The sequence below is a fragment of the Schistocerca cancellata genome, chromosome 3 (genome assembly GCF_023864275.1).
Source record: "Schistocerca cancellata isolate TAMUIC-IGC-003103 chromosome 3, iqSchCanc2.1, whole genome shotgun sequence".
Lineage (NCBI taxonomy): Eukaryota > Metazoa > Arthropoda > Insecta > Orthoptera > Acrididae > Schistocerca > Schistocerca cancellata.
In genome coordinates, this window is record NC_064628.1 from 898,719,296 (window position 1) to 898,738,127 (window position 18,832).

Consider the following 18,832-nt stretch of genomic DNA (forward strand, 5'->3'; position numbering starts at 1 on the left):
GTATCCCTTGGACCTTCACATTGACATTGAAACACAGAAACTGCATCGCTATTGAATACTACTGGAAGCATTGCGCCATCTCTCAAGAGTAGTAACGCCTTAAACGGCCTGTGCTTTGCACCTCTCCTCGGAGTCGAGTAACAATATGCGACGCACAGTGGCAGGTTTATTGTATCCCTTGGACCTTCTAATTGACATTGAAACAAAGAAACTGCATCGCTTTGAATACTACTGGAAGCATTGCGCCATCTTTCAAGACTAGTAATGCTTTAAACAGTCTGTGTTTTCACCTCTTCTCGGAGTCGAGTAACAATATGTGACGCACAGTGGCAGGTTTATTGTATCCCTTGGACCCTCACATTGACATTGAAACACTGAAACTGCATCGCTATTGAATACTACTGGAAGCATTGCGCCATCTCTCAAGAATAGTAATGCTTTAAACAGTCTGTGCTTTGCTTCTCTCCTCGGAGTCGACTAACAATATGCGACGCACAGTGGCAGGTTTATTGTATCCCTTGGACCTTCACATTGACATTGAAACACAGAAACTCCATCGCTATTGTATACTACTGGAAGCTTTGCGACATCTCTCAAGACTAGTAACGCTTTGAACAGTCTACGCTTTGCACCTCTCCTCGGAATCGAGTAACAATATTCGACGCACAGTGGCAGGGTTATTGTATCCCTTGGACCTTACATTGACATTGAAACACAGAAACTGCATCGCTATTGAATACTATTGGAAGCATTGCGCCATCTCTCAAGAGTAGTAACGCTTTAAACAGTCTGTACTTTGCACCTCTCCTCCGAATCAAGTAACAATTATGCGACGCACGGTGGCAAGTTTATTGCCTCCCTTGGACCTTCACATTGACATTGAAACACAGAAACTGCATCGCTATTGCATAGTACTGGAAGCATTGCGACATCTCTCAAGACTAGTAACGCTTTAAACAGTCTATGCTTTGCACCTCTCCTCGGAGTCGAGTAACAATATGTGACGCACAGTTGCAGGTTTATTGTATCCCTTGGACCTTCACATTGACATTGAAACACAGAAACTGCATCGCTATTGAATACTACTGGAATCATTGCGCCATCTCTCAAGACTAGTAATGCTTTAAACAGTCAGTGCTTTGCACCTCTCCTTGCAGTCGAGTAACAATATGCGACGCACAGTGGCAAGTTTATTGCCTCCCTTGGTCCTTCACATTGACATTGAAACACAGAAACTGCATCGCCATTGAATACTACTGGAAACATTGCGCCATCTCTCAAGACTAGTAATGCTTTAAACAGTCTGTGCTTTGCACCTCTCCTTGGAGTCAAGTAACAATATGTGACGCACAGTGGCAGGTTTATTTTATCCCTTGGACCTTCACATTGACATTGAAACACAGAATCTGCAATCGCTATGAATACTACTGGAAGCATTGCGCCATCTCTCAAGACTAGTAATGCTTTAAACAGTCAGTGGTTTGCACCTCTCCTCGGAGTCGAGTAACAATATGCGATGCGCAGTGGCAGGTTTATTGTATCAAATTGGACCTTCACATTGACATTGAAACACAGAAACTACATGGCTATTGAATACTACTGGAAGCATTGCGACATCTCTCAAGACTAGTAACGCATTAAACAGTCTACGCTTTGCACCTCTCCTCGGAGTCGAGTAACAATATGCGACGCACAGTGGCTGGTTTATTGTATCCCCTGGACCTTCACATTGACATTGAAACAGAGAAACTGCATCGCTATTGAATACTACTGGAAGCATTGTGCCATGTCTCAAGACTAGTAACGCTTTAAAAAGTCTATGTTTTGCACCTCTCCTCGGAGTCGAGTAACAATATGCGACGCACAGTGGCAGGTTTATTGCCTCCCTTGGACCTTCAAATTGACATTGAAACACAAAAACTGCATCGCTATTGAGTACTACTTGAAGCATTGCGCCATCTCTCAAGACTAGTAATGCTTTAAACAGTCGTTGCTTTGCACCTCTCCTCGGAGTCGAGTAACAATATGCGACACACAGTGGCAGGTTTATTGTATCCCTTGGACCTTCACTTTGACATTGATAGACAGAAACTGCATCGCTATTGAATACTACTGGAAGCATTGCGCCATCTCTCAAGAGTAGTAACGCCTTAAACAGTCTGTGCTTTGCACCTCTCCTCGGAGTCGAGTAACAATATGTGACGCACAGTGGCAGGTTTATTGTATCCCTTGGACCTTCTAATTGACATTGAAACACAGAAGCTGCATCGCTTTGAATACTACTGGAAGCATTGCGCCATCTTTCAAGACTAGTAATGCTTTAAACAGTCTGTGTTTTCACCTCTCCTCGGAGTCGAGTAACAATATGTGACGCACGGTGGCAGGTTTATTGTATCCCTTGGACCCTCACATTGACATTGAAACACAGAAACTGCATCGCTATTGAATACTACTGGAAGCATTGCGCCATCTCTCAAGACTAGTAATGCTTTAAACAGTCTGTGCTTTGCTCCTCTCCACGGAGTCGACTAACAATATGCGACGCAAAGTGGCAGGTTTATTGTATCCCTTGGACCTTCACATTGACATTGAAAGACAGAAAATGCATCGCTATTGTATACTACTGGAAGCTTCGCGACATCTCTCATGACTAGTAACGCTTTAAACAGTCTACGCTTTGCACCTCTCCTATGAGTTGAGTAACCATATTCGACGCACAGTGGCAGGGTTATTGTATCCCTTGGACCTTACATTGACATTGAAACACAGAAACTGCATCGCTATTGAATACTATTGGAAGCATTGCGCCATCTCTCAAGAGTAGTAACGCTTTAAACAGTCTGTACTTTGCACCTCTCCTCCGAGTCGAGTAACAATATGCGACGCACAGTGGCAAGTTTATTGCCTCCCTTGGACCTTCACATTGACATTGAACCACAGAAACTGCATCGCTATTGAATAGTACTGGAAGCATTGCGACATGTCTCAAGACTAGTAACGCTTTAAACAGTCTACGCTTTGCACCTCTCCTCGGATTCGAGTAACAATATACGACGCACAGTGGCAGGTTTATTGTATCCCTTGGACCTTCACATTGACATTGAAACACAGAAACTGCATCGCTATTGAATACTATTGGAAGCATTGCGCCATCTCACAAGACTGATAATGCTTTAAACAGTCTGTGCTTTGCACCTCTCCTCGGAGTCAAGTAACAATATGTAACGCATAGTGGCAGGTTAATTGTATCCCTTGGACCTTCACATTGACATTGAAAGACAGAAACTGCATCCCTATTGATTACTACTGGAAGGATTGCGACATCTCTCAAGACTAGTAACGCTTTAAACAGTCTACGCTTTGCACCTCTCCTCGGAGTCGAGTAACAATATGCGAAGCACAGTGGCAGGTTTATTGTAACACTTGGACGTTCACATTGACATTGAGACACAGAAACTGCATCGCTATTGAATACTATTGGAAGCATTGCGCCAACTTTCACGACTGGTAATGCTTTAAACAGTCTGTGCTTTGCACCTCTCCTCGGAGTCAAGTAACAATATGTGACGCATAGTGGCAGGTTTATTGTATCCCTTGGACCTTCGCTTTGACATTGAAACACAGAAACTGCATCGCTATTGAATACTACTGGAATCATTGCGCCATCTCTCAAGACTAGTAATGCTTTAAACAGTCAGTGCTTTGCACCTCTCCTCGCAGTCGAGTAACAATATGCGACGCACAGTGGCAAGTTTATTGCCTCCCTTGGACATGCACATTGACATTGAAACACAGAAACTGCATCGCTATTGAATACTACTGGAAACATTGCGCCATCTCTCAAGACTAGTAATGCTTTAAACAGTCTGTGCTTTGCACCTCTCCTTGGAGTCAAGTAACAATATGTGACGCACAGTGGCAGGTTTATTTTATCCCTTGGACCTTTACATTGACATTGAAACACAGAAACTGCAATCGCTATGAATACTACTGGAAGCATTGCGCCATCTCTCAAGTCCAGTAATGCTCTAAACAGTCAGTGCTTTGCTCCTCTCCTCGGAGTCGAGTAACTATATGCAAAACGCAGTGGCAGGTTTATTGTAACAAATTGGACCTTCAATTTGACATTGAAACACAGAAACTGCATCGCTATTGAATACTACTGGAAGCATTGCGACATCTCTCAAGACTAGTAACGCTTTAAACAGTCTACGCTTTGCACCTCTCCTCGGAGTCGAGTAACAATATGCGACGCACAGTGGCAGGTTTATTGTATCCCTTGGACCTTCACATTGACATTGAGACACAAAAACTGCATCGCTATTGAATACTATTGGAAGCATTGCGCCAACTCTCAAGTCTGGTAATGCTTTAAACAGTCTGTGCTTTGCACCTCTCCTCGGAGTCAAGTAACAATATGTGACGCATAGTGGCAGGTTTATTGTATCCCTTGGACCTTCACATTGACATTGAAACACAGAAACTGCATCGCTATTGAATACTACTGGAAGCATTGCGCCATCTCTCAAGACTAGTAATGCTTTAAACAGTCAGTGCTTTGCACCTCTCCTCAGAGTCGAGTAACAATATGCGACGCACAGTGGCAAGTTTATTGCCTCCCTGGGACATTCACATTGACATTGAAGCACAGAAACTGCATCGCTATTGAATACTACTGGAAGCGTTGCGCCATCGCTCAAGACTAGTAATGCTTTAAACAGTCTGTGCTTTGCACCTATCCTCGGAGTCAAGTAACAATATGTGACGCACAGTGGCAGGTTTATTGTATCCCTTGGACCTTCAAATTGACATTGAAACACAGAAACCGCATCGCTATTGATTACTACTGGAAGCAATGCGCAATCTCTCAAGACTAGTAATGCTTTAAACAGTCAGTGCTTTGCACCTCTCCTCGGAGTCGAGTAACAATATGCGACGCACAGTGGCAGGTTTCTTGTATCCCTTGGACCTTCACATTGGCATTGAAACACAGAAACTGCATCGCTATTGAATACTATTGGAAGCATTGCGCCATCACTCAAGACTAGTAACGCTTTAAACACTCAGTACTTTGCACCTCTCCTCCGAGTCGAGTGACAATATGCGACGCACAGTGGCAAGATTATTGCCTCCCTTGGACCTTCACATTGACACTGAAACACAGAAATTACATCGCTATTGATTACTACTGGAAGCATTGCGCCATCTCTTAAGACTAGTAATGCTTTAACCAGTCTGTGCTTTGCACCTCTTCACGGAGTCAAGTAACAATATGTGACCCACAGTGGCAGGTTTATTGTATCCCTTGGACCTTCACATTGACATTGAAACACAGAAACCGCATCGCTATTGAATACTACTGGAAGCATTGCGCCATCTCTCAAGACTAGTAATGCTTTAAACAGTCTGTGCTTTGCACCTCTCCTCAGAGTCGACTAACAATATGTGACGCAAAGTGGCAGGTTTGTTGTATCACTTGGACCTTCACATTGACATTGAAACACAGAAACTGCATCGCTATTGAATACTATTGGAAGCATTGCGCCATCTCTCAAGAGTAGTAACGCTTTAAACAGTCCGTACTATGCACCTCTCCTCCGAGTCGAGTAACAATATGCGACGCACAGTGGCAAGTTTATTGCCTCCCTTGGACCTTCACATTGACATTGAAACAAAGAAAATGCATCGCTATTGAATACTACTGGAAGCATTGCGACATCTCTCAAGACTAGTAATGCTTTAAACAGTCTGTGCTTTGCACCTCTCCTTGGAGTCAAGTAGCAATATGTGACGCACAGTGGCAGGTTTATTTTATCCCTTGGACCTTCACATTGACATTGAAACACAGAAACTGCATCGCTATGAATACTATTGGAAGCATTGCGCCATCTCTCAAGGCAAGTAATGCTTTAAACAGTCTGTGCTTTGCACATCTCCTCGGAGTCAAGTAACAATATGTGACGCACAGTGGCAGGTTTATTGTATCCCTTGGACCTTCACATTGACATTGAAACACAGAAACTGCATCGCTATTGAATACCATTCGAAGCATTGCGCCATTTCTCAACAGTAGTAACGCTTTAAACAGTCTGTACTTTGCACCTCTCCTCCGAGTCGAGTAACAATATGCGACGCAAAGTGGCAAGTTTATTGCCTCCCTTGGATCTTCACATTGACATTGAAACACAGAAATTGCATCGCTATTGAATACTACTTGAAGCATTGCGCCATCTCTCAAGACTAGTAATGCTTTAAACAGTCTGTGCTTTGCATCTCTCCTCGGAGTCAAGTAACAATATATGACGCACAGTGGCAGGTTTATTGTATCCCTTGGACCTTCACATTGACATTGAAACACAGATACTGCATCGCTATTGAATATAATGGAAGCATTGCGCCATCTCTGAAGACTAGTAACGCTTTAAAAAGTCTCTGATTTACATCTCTCCTCGGAGTCGAGTAGCAATATGCGACGCACAGTTTCAGGTTTATTGTATCCCTTGGACCTTCACATTGACATTGAAACACAGAAACTGCATCGCTATTGAATACTATTGGAAGCATTGCGACATCTCTCAAGACTAGTATCGCTTTATACATTCTACGCTTTGCACCCCTCCCCGGAGTCGAGTAACAATAGGCGACGCACAGTGGCAGGTTTATTGTATCGCTTGGACCTTCACATTGACATTGATACACAGAAACTGCGTCGCTATTGAATACTACTTTAAGCATTGCGCCATCTCTCAAGACTAGTAACGCTTTAAACAGTCTGTGCATTGCACCTCTCCTCGGAATCGAGTAACAAAATGTGACGCACAGTGGCAGGTTTATTGCCTCCCTTGCACCTTCACATTGACATTGAAACACAGAAACTGCATCGCTATTGATTACTACTGGAAGCATTGCGCCATCTCTCAAGACTAGTAATGCTTTAAACAGTCTGTGTTTTGCACCTCTCCTCGGAGTCGAGTAACAATATGTGATGCACAGTGGCAGTTTTATTGTATCCCTTGGACCTTCACATTGACATTGAAACACAGAAATTGCATCGCTATTGAATACTACTAGAAGCATTGCGATATCTTTCAAGACTAGTAACGCTTTAAACAGTCTATGCTTTGCACCTCTCCTCGGAGTCGAGTAACAAATTGCGACGTACAGTGGCAGGTTTATTGTATCCCTTGGACCTTCACATTGACATTGAAACACAGAAACTCCATCGCTATTGAATACTACTGGAAGCATTGCGACATCTCTCAAGACTAGTAATGCTTTAAACAGTCAGTGCTTTGCACCTCCCCTCGGAGTCGAGTAACGACATGCGACGCACAAAGGCAGGTTTATTGTATCCCTTGGACCTTCACATTGACATTGAAACACAGAAACTGCATCGCTATTGAATACTACTGGAAGCATTGCGCCATCTCTCAAGACTACTAATGCTTTAAACAGTCTGTGTTTTGCACCTCTCCTCGGAGTCGAGTAAAAATATGTGATGCACAGTGGCAGTTTTATTGTATCCCTTGGACCTTCACATTGACATTGAAACACAGAAACTGCATCGCTATTGAATACTACTGGAAGCATTGCGATATCTTTCAAGACTAGTAACGCTTTAAGCAGTCTATGCTTTGCACCTCTCCTCGGAGTCGAGTAACAAATTGCGACGTACAGTGGCAGGTTTATTGTATCCCTTGGACCTTCACATTGACATTGAAACACAGAAACTGCATCGCTATTGAATACTACTGGAAGCATTGCGACATCTCTCAAGACTAGTTATGCTTTAAGCAGTCTATGCTTTGCACCTCTCCTCGGAGTCGAGTAACAATATGCGACCCACAGTGGCAGGTTTATTGTATCCCTTGGACCTTCAAATTGACATTGAAACACAGAAACTGCATCGCTATTGATTACTACTGGAAGCATTGCGCCATCTCTTAAGACTAGTAATGCTTTAAACAGTCTGTGCTTTGCACCTCTCCACGGAGTCAAGTAACAGTATGTAACCCACAGTGGCAGGTTTATTGTATCCCTTGGACCTTCACATTGACATTGAAACACAGAATCTGCATCGCTATTGAATACTACTGGAAGCATTGCGCCATCTCTCAAGACTAGTAATGCTTTAAACAGTCTGTACTTTGCACCTCTCCTCCGAGTAGAGTAACAATATGGGACGCACAGTGGCAAGTTTATTGCCTCCCTTGGACCTTCACATTGACATTGAAACACAGAACCTCCATCGCTATTGAATACTACTGGAAGCATTGCGCCATCGCTCAAGACTAGTAATGCTTTAAACAGTCTGTGCTTTGCACCTCTCCTCGGAGTCAATTAACATTATGTGACGCACAGTTGCAGGTTTATTGTATCCCTTGGACCTGCACATTGACATTGAAACACAGAAACCTCATCGCTATTGAATACTACTGCAAGCATTGCGCCATCTCTCAAGACTAGTAATGCTTTAAACAGTCTGTGCTTTGCACCTATCCTCGGAGTCGAGTAACAACATGCGACGCACAGTGGCAGGTTTATTGTATCCCTTGGACCTTCACATTGACATTGAACACAGACACTGCATCGCTATTGAATACTATTGGAAGCATTGCGCCATCTCTCAAGAGTAGTAACGCTTTAAACAGTCTGTACTATGCACCTCTCCTCCGAGTCGAGTAACAATATGCGACGCACAGTGGCAAGTTTATTGCCTCCCTTGGACCTACACATTGACATTGAAACAAAGAAAATGCATCGCTAATGAATACTACTGGAAGCATTGCGACATCTCTCAAGACTAGTAATGCTTTAAACAGTCTGTGCTTTGCACCTCTCCTTGGAGTCAAGTAGCAATATGTGACGCACAGTGGCAGGTTTATTTTATCCCTTGGACCTTCACATTGGCATTGAAACACAGAAACTGCATCGCTATGAATACTATTGGAAGCATTGCGCCATCTCTCAAGACAAGTAATGCTTTAAACAGTCAGTTCCTTGCACCTCTCCTCGGAGTCGTGTAACAATATGCGATGTGCAGTGGCAGGTTTATTGTATCAAATTGAACCTTCACATTGACATTGAAACACAGAAACTGCATCGCTATTGAATACTACTGGATGCATTGCGCCATCTCTCAAGACTAGTAATGCTTTAAACAGTCTGTGCTTTGCACATCTCCTCGGAGTCAAGTAACAATATGTGACGCACAGTGGCAGGTTTATTGTATCCCTCGGACCTTGACATTGGCATTGAAACACAGAAACTGCATCGCTATTGAATACCATTCGAAGCATTGCGCCATCTCTCAACAGTAGTAACGCTTTAAACAGTCTGTACTTTGCACCTCTCCTCCGAGTCGAGTAACAATATGCGACGCAAAGTGGCATGTTTATTGCCTCCCTTGGACCTTCACATTGACATTGAAACACAGAAACTGCATCGCTATTGAATCCTACTTGAAGCATTGCGCCATCTCTCAAGACTAGTAATGCTTTAAACAGTCTGTGCTTTGCATCTCTCCTCGGAGTCAAGTAACAATATGTGACCCACAGTGGCAGGTTTATTGTATCCCTTGGACCTTCACATGGACATTGAAACACAGAAACTGCATCGCTATTGAATAGTACTGGAAGCATTGCGCCATCTCTGAAGACTAGTAACGCTTTAAAAAGTCTCTGATTTGCATCTCTCCTCGGAGTCGAGTAACAATATGCTACTCACAGTGGCAGGTTTATTGCCTCCCTTGGACCTTCAAATTGACATTGAAACACAGAAACTGCATCGCTATTGAGTACTACTGGAAGCATTGCGCCATCTCTCAAGACTAGTATTGCTTTAAACAGTCTGTGCTTTGCACCTCTCCTTGGAGTCAAGTAACAATATGTGACGCACAGTGGCAGGTTTATTGTATCCCTTGGACCTTCACATTGACATTGAAACACAGAAACTGCATCGCTATTGAATACTACTGGAAGCATTGCGACATCTCTCAAGACTAGTATCGCTTTATACATTCTACGCTTTGCACCTCTCCTCGGAATCGAGTAACAAAATGTGATGCACAGTGGCAGGTTTATTGCCTAACTTGCACCTTCACATTGACATTGAAACACAGATACTGCATCGCTATTGATTACTACTGGAAGCACTGTGACATCTCTCAAGACTAGTTATGCTTTAAGCAGTCTATGCTTTGCACCTCTCCTCGGAGTCGAGTAACAATATGCGACGCACAGTGGCAGATTTATTGTATCCCTTGGACCTTCAAATTGACATTGAAACACAGAAACTGCATCGCTATTGATTACTACTGGAAGCATTGCGCCATCTCTTAAGACTAGTAATGCTTTAAACAGTCTGTGCATTGCACCTCTCCACGGAGTCAAGTAACAGTATGTGACCCACAGTGGCAGGTTCATTGTATCCCTTGGACCTTCACATTGACATTGAAACACAGAAACTGCATCGCTATTGAATACTACTGGAAGTATTGCGCAATCTCTCAAGACTAGTAATGCTTTAAACAGTCAGTGCTTTGCACCTCCCCTCGGAGTCGAGTAACGATATGCGACGCACAAAGGCAGGTTTATTGTATCCCTTGGACCTTCACATTGCCATTGAAACACAGAAACTGCATCGCTATTGATTACTACTGGAAGCATTGCGCCATCTCTTAAGACTAGTAATGCTTTAAACAGTCTGTGCATTGCACCTCTCCACGGAGTCAAGTAACAGTATGTGACCCACAGTGGCAGGTTTATTGTATCCCTTGGACCTTCACATTGACATTGAAACACAGAAACTGCATCGCTATTGAATACTACTGGAAGTATTGCGCCATCTCTTAAGACTAGTAATGCTTTAAACAGTCAGTGCTTTGCACCTCCCCTCGGAGTCGAGTAACGATATGCGACGCACAAAGGCAGGTTTATTGTATCCCTTGGACCTTCACATTGACATTGAAACACAGAAACTGCATCGCTATTGAATACTAGTGTAAGCATTGCGCCATCTCTCAAGAGTAGTAACGCTTTAAACAGGCTGTGCTTTGCACCTCTCCTCGGAGTCGAGTAACAATATGCGACGCACACTGGCAGGTTTATTGTATCCCTTGGACCTTCAAATTGACATTGAAACACAGAAACTGCATCGCTTTGAATACTACTGGAAGCATTGCGCCATCTTTCAAGACTAGTAATGCATTAAACAGTCTGTGTTTTGCACCTCTCATCGGAGTCGAGTAACAATACGTGACGCACAGTGGCAGGTTTATTGTATCCCTTGGACCCTCACATTGACATTGAAACACAGAAACTGCGTCGCTATTGAATACTACTTTAAGCATTGCGCCATCTCTCAAGACTAGTAACGCTTTAAACAGTCTGTGCATTGCACCTCTCCTCGGAATCGAGTAACAAAATGTGATGCACAGTGGCAGGTTTATTGCCTAACTTGCACCTTCACATTGACATTGAAACACAGAAACTGCATCGCTATTGATTACTACTGGAAGCACTGTGACATCTCTCAAGACTAGTTATGCTTTAAGCAGTCTATGCTTTGCACCTCTCCTCGGAGTCGAGTAACAATATGCGACGCACAGTGGCAGGTTTATTGTATCCCTTGGACCTTCAAATTGACATTGAAACACAGAAACTGCATCGCTATTGATTACTACTGGAAGCATTGCGCCATCTCTTAAGACTAGTAATGCTTTAAACAGTCTGTGCATTGCACCTCTCCACGGAGTAAAGTAACAGTATGTGACCCACAGTGGCAGGTTTATTGTATCCCTTGGACCTTCACATTGACATTGAAACACAGAAACTGCATCGCTATTGAATACTACTGGAAGTATTGCGCCATCTCTGAAGACTAGTAATGCTTTAAACAGTCAGTGCTTTGCACCTCCCCTCGGAGTCGAGTAACGATATGCGACGCACAAAGGCAGGTTTATTGTATCCCTTGGACCTTCACATTGACATTGAAACACACAAACTGCATCGCTATTGAATACTAGTGGAAGCATTGCGCCATCTCTCAAGAGTAGTAACGCTTTAAACAGTCTGTGCTTTGCACCTCTCCTCGGAGTCGAGTAACAATATGCGACGCACAGTGGCAGGTTTATTGTATCCCTTGGACCTTCAAATTGACATTGAAACACAGAAACTGCATCGCTTTGAATACTACTGGAAGCATTGCGCCATCTTTCAAGACTAGTAATGCATTAAACAGTCTGTGTTTTGCACCTCTCCTCGGAGTCGAGTAACAATATGTGACGCACAGTGGCAGGTTTATTGTATCCCTTGGACCCTCACATTGACATTGAAACACAGAAACTGCATCGCTATTGAATAGTACTGGAAGCATTGCGCCATCTCTCAAGACTAGTAACGCTTTAAACAGTCTGTGCTTTGCACCTCTCCTTGGAGTCGAGTAACAATATGCGACGCATAGTGGCAGGTTTATTGTATCCCTTGTACCTTCACATTGACAGTGAAACACAGAAACTGCATCGCTATTGAATACTGCTGGAAGCATTGCGCCATCTCTCAAGTCTAGTAATGCTTTAAACAGTCTATGCTTTGCACCTCTCCTCGGAGTCGACTAACAATATGTGACGCACAGTGGCAGGTTTATTGTATCCCTTGGACCTTCACATTGCCATTGAAACACAGAAACTGCATCGCAATTGAATACTACTGGAAGCATTGCGCCATCTTTCAAGACTAGTAATGCTGTAAACAGTCTGTGCTTTGCACCTCTCCTCGGAGTCGAGTAACAATATGCGACGCGCAGTGGCAGGTTTATTGTATCCCTTGGACCTTCACATTGCCATTGAAACACAGAAACTGCATCGCTATTGAATACTACTGGAAGCATTGCGCCATCTCTCAAGACTAGTAATGCTTTAAACAGTCTGTGTTTAGGACCTCTCCTTGGAGTCGAGTAACAATATGCGACACACAGTGGCAGGTTTATTGCCTCCCTTGGACCTTCACATTGACATTGAAACACAGAAACTGCATCGCTATTGAATACTACTGGAAGCATTGCGCCATCTCTCAAGACTAGTAATGCTTTAAACAGTCTGTGTTTAGGACCTCTCCTAGGAGTCGAGTAACAATATGCGACACACAGTGGCAGGTTTATTGCCTCCCTTGGACCTTCACATTGACATTGAAACACAGAAACTGCATCGCTATTGAATACTACTGGAAGCATTGCGCCATCTCTCAAGACTAGTAATGCTTTAAACAGTCTGTGCTTTGCACCTCTCCTCGGAGTCAAGTAACAATATGTGACGCACAGTGGCAGGTTTATTGAATCCCTTGGACCTTCACATTGACATTGAAACACCGAAACTGCATCGCTATTGAATACTACTGGAAGCATTGCGCCATCTCTCAAGACTAGTAACGCTTTAAACAGTCTATGCTTTGCACCTCTCATCGGAGTCGAGTAACAATTTTCGACGTACAGTGGCAGGTTTATTGTATCCCATGGACCTTCACATTGACATTGAAACACAGAAACTGCATCGCTATTGAATACTACTGGAAGCATTGCGCCATCTTTCAAGACTAGTAATGCTGTAAACAGTCTGTGCTTTGCACCTCTCCTCGGAGTCGAGTAACAATATGCGACGCACAGTGGCAGGTTTATTGTATCCCTTGGACCTTCACATTGCCACTGAAACACAGAAACTGCATCGCTATTGAATACTACTGGAAGCATTGCGCCATCTCTCAAGACTAGTAATGCTTTAAACAGTCTGTGTTTAGGACCTCTCCTTGGAGTCGAGTAACAATATGCGACACACAGTGGCAGGTTTATTGCCTCCCTTGGTCCTTCACATTGACATTGACACACAGAAACTGCATCGCTATTGAATACTACTGGAAGCATTGCGCCATCTCTCAAGACTAGTAATGCTTTAAACAGTCTGTGCTTTGCACCTCTCCTCGGAGTCAAGTAACAATATGTGACGCACAGTGGCAGGTTTATTGAATCCCTTGGACCTGCACATTGCCACTGAAACACAGAAACTGCATCGCTTTTGAATACTACAAGAAGCATTGCGCCATCTCTCAAGACTAGATACGCTTTAAACAGTCTATGCTTTGCACCTCTCCTCGGAGTCGAGTAACAATATGCGACGTACAGTCGTAGGTTTATTGTATCCCTTGGACCTTCACATTGCCATTGAAACACAGAAACTGCATTGCTATTAAATACTACTGGAAGCATTGCGCCAACTCTCAAGACTAGTAATGCTTTAAACAGTCGGTGCTTTGCACCTCTCCTCGGAGTCGAGTAACAATATGTGACGCACAGTGGCAGGTTTATTGTATAACTTGGACCTTCGCATTGATATTGAAACACAGAAACTGCATTGCTATTGAATACTACAAGAAGCATTGCGCCATCTCTCAAGACTAGTAACGCCTTAAACAGTCTGTGCTTTGGACCTCCCCTCGGAGTCGAGTAACAATATGCGACGCACAGTGGCACGTTCATTGTATCCCTTGGACCTTCACATCGACATTGAAACACAGAAACTGCATCGCTATTGAATACTACTGGAATCATTGCGCCATTTCTTAATACTAGTAACGCTTTAAACAGTCTGTGCTTTGCACCTCTCCTCGGAGTCGAGTAACAAAATGCGACGCACAGTGTCAGGTTCATTGCCTCCCTTGGACCTTCACATTGACATTGAAACACAGAAACTGCATCGCTATTGAATACTACTGGAAGCATTGCGACATCTCTCATGACTAGTAGCGCTATAAACAGTCTATGTTTTGCACCTCTCCTCGGAGTCGAGTAACAATATGCGACGCACAGTGGCACGTTCATTGCATCCCTTGGTCCTTCACATCGACATTGAAACACAGAAACTGCATCGCTATTGAATACTACTGGAAGCATTGCGCCATCTCTCAAGACTGGTAACGCTTTAAACAGTCTACACTTTGCACCTCTCCTCGGAGTCGAGTAACAATATGCAACGAACAGTGGCAGGTTTATTGCCTCCCTTGGACCTTCACATTGACATTGAAACACAGAAACTGCATCGCTATTGAATACTACTGGAAGCATTGCGACATCTCTCAAGACTAGTAACGCTATAAACAGTCTATGCTTTGCACCTCTCCTCGGATTCGGGTATCAATATGCGACGCACAGTGGCAGGTTCATTGTATCTCTTGGACTTTCACATTGACATTGAAACACAGAAACTGCATCGCTATTGAATAATACTGGAAGCATTGCGCCATCTCTCAAGACTTGTAATGCTTTAAACAGTCTGTGCTTTGCACCTCTCCTCGGAGTCGAGTAACAATATGCGACGCACAGTGGCAGGTTTATTGTATCCCTTGGACCTTCACATTGACATTGAACACAGAAACTGCATCGCTATTGAATACTACTGGAAGCATTAGGCCATCTCTCAAGACTAGTAATGCTTTAAACAGTCAGTGCTTTGCACCTCTCCTCCGAGTCGAGTAACAATATGTGCCGCACAGTGGCAGTTACATTGTATCCCTTGGACCTTCACATTGGCATTGAAACACAGAAACTGCATCGCTATTGAATACTACTGGAAGCATTGCGCCATCGCTCAAGACTAGTAATGCTTTAAACAGTCTGTGCTTTGGACCTCTCCTCGGAGTCGAGTAACAATATGGGATGCACAGTGGCAGGTCTATTGTATCCCTCGGACCTTCACATTGACATTGAAACACAGATACTGCAACGCTATTGAATACTACTCTAAGCATTGCGCCATCTCTCAAGACTAGCAACGCTTTAAACAGTCTACACTATGCACCTCTCCTCAGAGTCGAGTAACAAAATGCGACAAACAGTGGCAGGTTTATGGCCTCCCTTGGACCTTCACATTGACATTGAAACACACAAACTGCATCGCTATTGAATACTACTGGAAGCATTGCGACATCTCTCAAGACTAGTAACGCTATTAACAGTCTATGTTTTGCACATCTCCTCGGAGTCGAGTAACAATATACGACGCACAGTGGCACGTTCATTGTATCCCTTGGACCTTCACATCGACATTGAAACACAGAAACTGCATCGCTATTGAATACTACTGGAAGCATTGCGCCGTCTCTCAAGACTGGTAACGCTTTAAACAGTCTACACTTTGCACCTCTCCTCGGAGTCGAGTAACAATATGCGACGAACAGTGGCAGGTTTATTGCCTCCCTTGGACCTTCACATTGACATTGAAACACAGAAACTGCATCGCTATTGAATACTACTGGAAGCATTGCGCCATCTCTCAAGACTTGTAATGCTTTAAACAGTCTGTGCTTTGCACCTCTCCTCGGATTCGAGTAACAAAATGCGACGCACAGTGGCAAATTTATGGTATCCCATGGACCTTCACATTGACATTGAGACACAGAAGCAGCATCGCTATTGAGTACTACTGGAAGCATTGCGACATCTCTCAAGACTAGTAATGCTTTATACATTTTACGCTTTGCACCTCTCCCCGGAGTCGAGTAACAATATGCGACGCACAGTGGCAGGTTTATTGTATCGCTTGGACCTTCACATTGACATTGAAACCCAGAAACTGCATCGCTATTGAATACTACTGGAAGCATTACGCCATTTCTCAAGACTAGTAATGCTTTAAACAGTCAATGCTTTGCACCTCCCCTCGGAGTCGAGTAACAATATGCGATGCGCAGTGGCAGGTTTATTGTATCAAATTGGACCTTCACATTGACATTGAAACACAGAAACTGCATCGCTTTGAATACTACTGGAAGCATTGCGCCATCTTTCAAGACTAGTAATGCATTAAACAGTCTGTGTTTTGCACCTCTCCTCGGAGTCGAGTAACAATATGTGACGCACAGTGGCAGGTTTATTGTATCCCTTGGACCCTCACATTGACATTGAAACACAGAAACTGCATCGCTATTGAATAGTACTGGAAGCATTGCGCCATCTCTCAAGACTAGTAACGCTTTAAACAGTCTGTGCTTTGCACCTCTCCTTGGAGTCGAGTAACAATATGCGACGCATAGTGGCAGGTTTATTGTATCCCTTGTACCTTCACATTGACAGTGAAACACAGAAACTGCATCGCTATTGAATACTGCTGGAAGCATTGCGCCATCTCTCAAGTCTAGTAATGCTATAAACAGTCTATGCTTTGCACCTCTCCTCGGAGTCGACTAACAATATGTGACGCACAGTGGCAGGTTTATTGTATCCCTTGGACCTTCACATTGCCATTGAAACACAGAAACTGCATCGCAATTGAATACTACTGGAAGCATTGCGCCATCTTTCAAGACTAGTAATGCTGTAAACAGTCTGTGCTTTGCACCTCTCCTCGAAGTCGAGTAACAATATGCGACGCGCAGTGGCAGGTTTATTGTATCCCTTGGACCTTCACATTGCCATTGAAACACAGAAACTGCATCGCTATTGAATACTACTGGAAGCATTGCGCCATCTCTCAAGACTAGCAATGCTTTAATAAGTCTGTGTTTAGGACCTCTCCTTGGAGTCGAGTAACAATATGCGATGCACAGTGGCAGGTTTATTGCCTCCCTTGGACCTTCACATTGACATTGAAACACAGAAACTGCATCGCTATTGAATACTACTGGAAGCATTGCGCCATCTCTCAAGACTAGTAATGCTTTAAACAGTCTGTGTTTAGGACCTCTCCTTGGAGTCGAGTAACAATATGCGACACACAGTGGCAGGTTTATTGCCTCCCTTGGACCTTCACATTGACATTGAAACACAGAAACTGCATCGCTATTGAATACTACTGGAAGCATTGCGCCATCTCTCAAGACTAGTAATGCTTTAAACAGTCTGTGTTTAGGACCTCTCCTAGGAGTCGAGTAACAATATGCGACACACAGTGGCAGGTTTATTGCCTCCCTTGGACCTTCACATTGACATTGAAACACAGAAACTGCATCGCTATTGAATACTACTGGAAGCATTGCGCCATCTCTCAAGACTAATAATGCTTTAAACAGTCTGTGCTTTGCACATCTCCTCGGAGTCAAGTAACAATATGTGACGCACAGTGGCAGGTTTATTGAATCCCTTGGACCTTCACATTGACATTGAAACACAGAAACTGCATCGCTATTGAATACTACCGGAAGCATTGCGCCATCTCTCAAGACTAGTAACGCTTTAAACAGTCTATGCTTTAAACCTCTTATCGGAGTCGAGTAACAATTTTCGACGTACAGTGGCAGGTTTATTGTATCCCTTGGACCTTCACATTGACATTGAAACACAGAAACTGCATCGCTATTGAATACTACTGGAAGCATTGCGCCATCTTTCAAGACTAGTAATGCTGTAAACAGTCTGTGCTTTGCACCTCTCCTCGGAGTCGAGTAACAATATGGACGCACAGTGGCAGGTTTATTGTATCCCTTGGACCTTCACATTGCCACTGAAACACAGAAACTGCATCGCTATTGAATACTACTGGAAGCATTGCGCCATCTCTCAAGACTAGTAATACTTTAAACAGTCTGTGTTTAGGACCTCTCCTTGGAGTCGAGTAACAATATGCGACACACAGTTTCAGGTTTATTGCCTCCCTTGGACCTTCACATTGACATTGAAACACAGAAACTGCATCCCTATTGAATACTACTGGAAGCATTGCGCCATTTCTTAATACTAGTAACGCTTTAAACAGTCTGTGCTTTGCACCTCTCCTCGGAGTCGAGTAACAAAATGCGACGCACAGTGTCAGGTTTATTGCCTCCCTTGGACCTTCACATTGACATTGAAA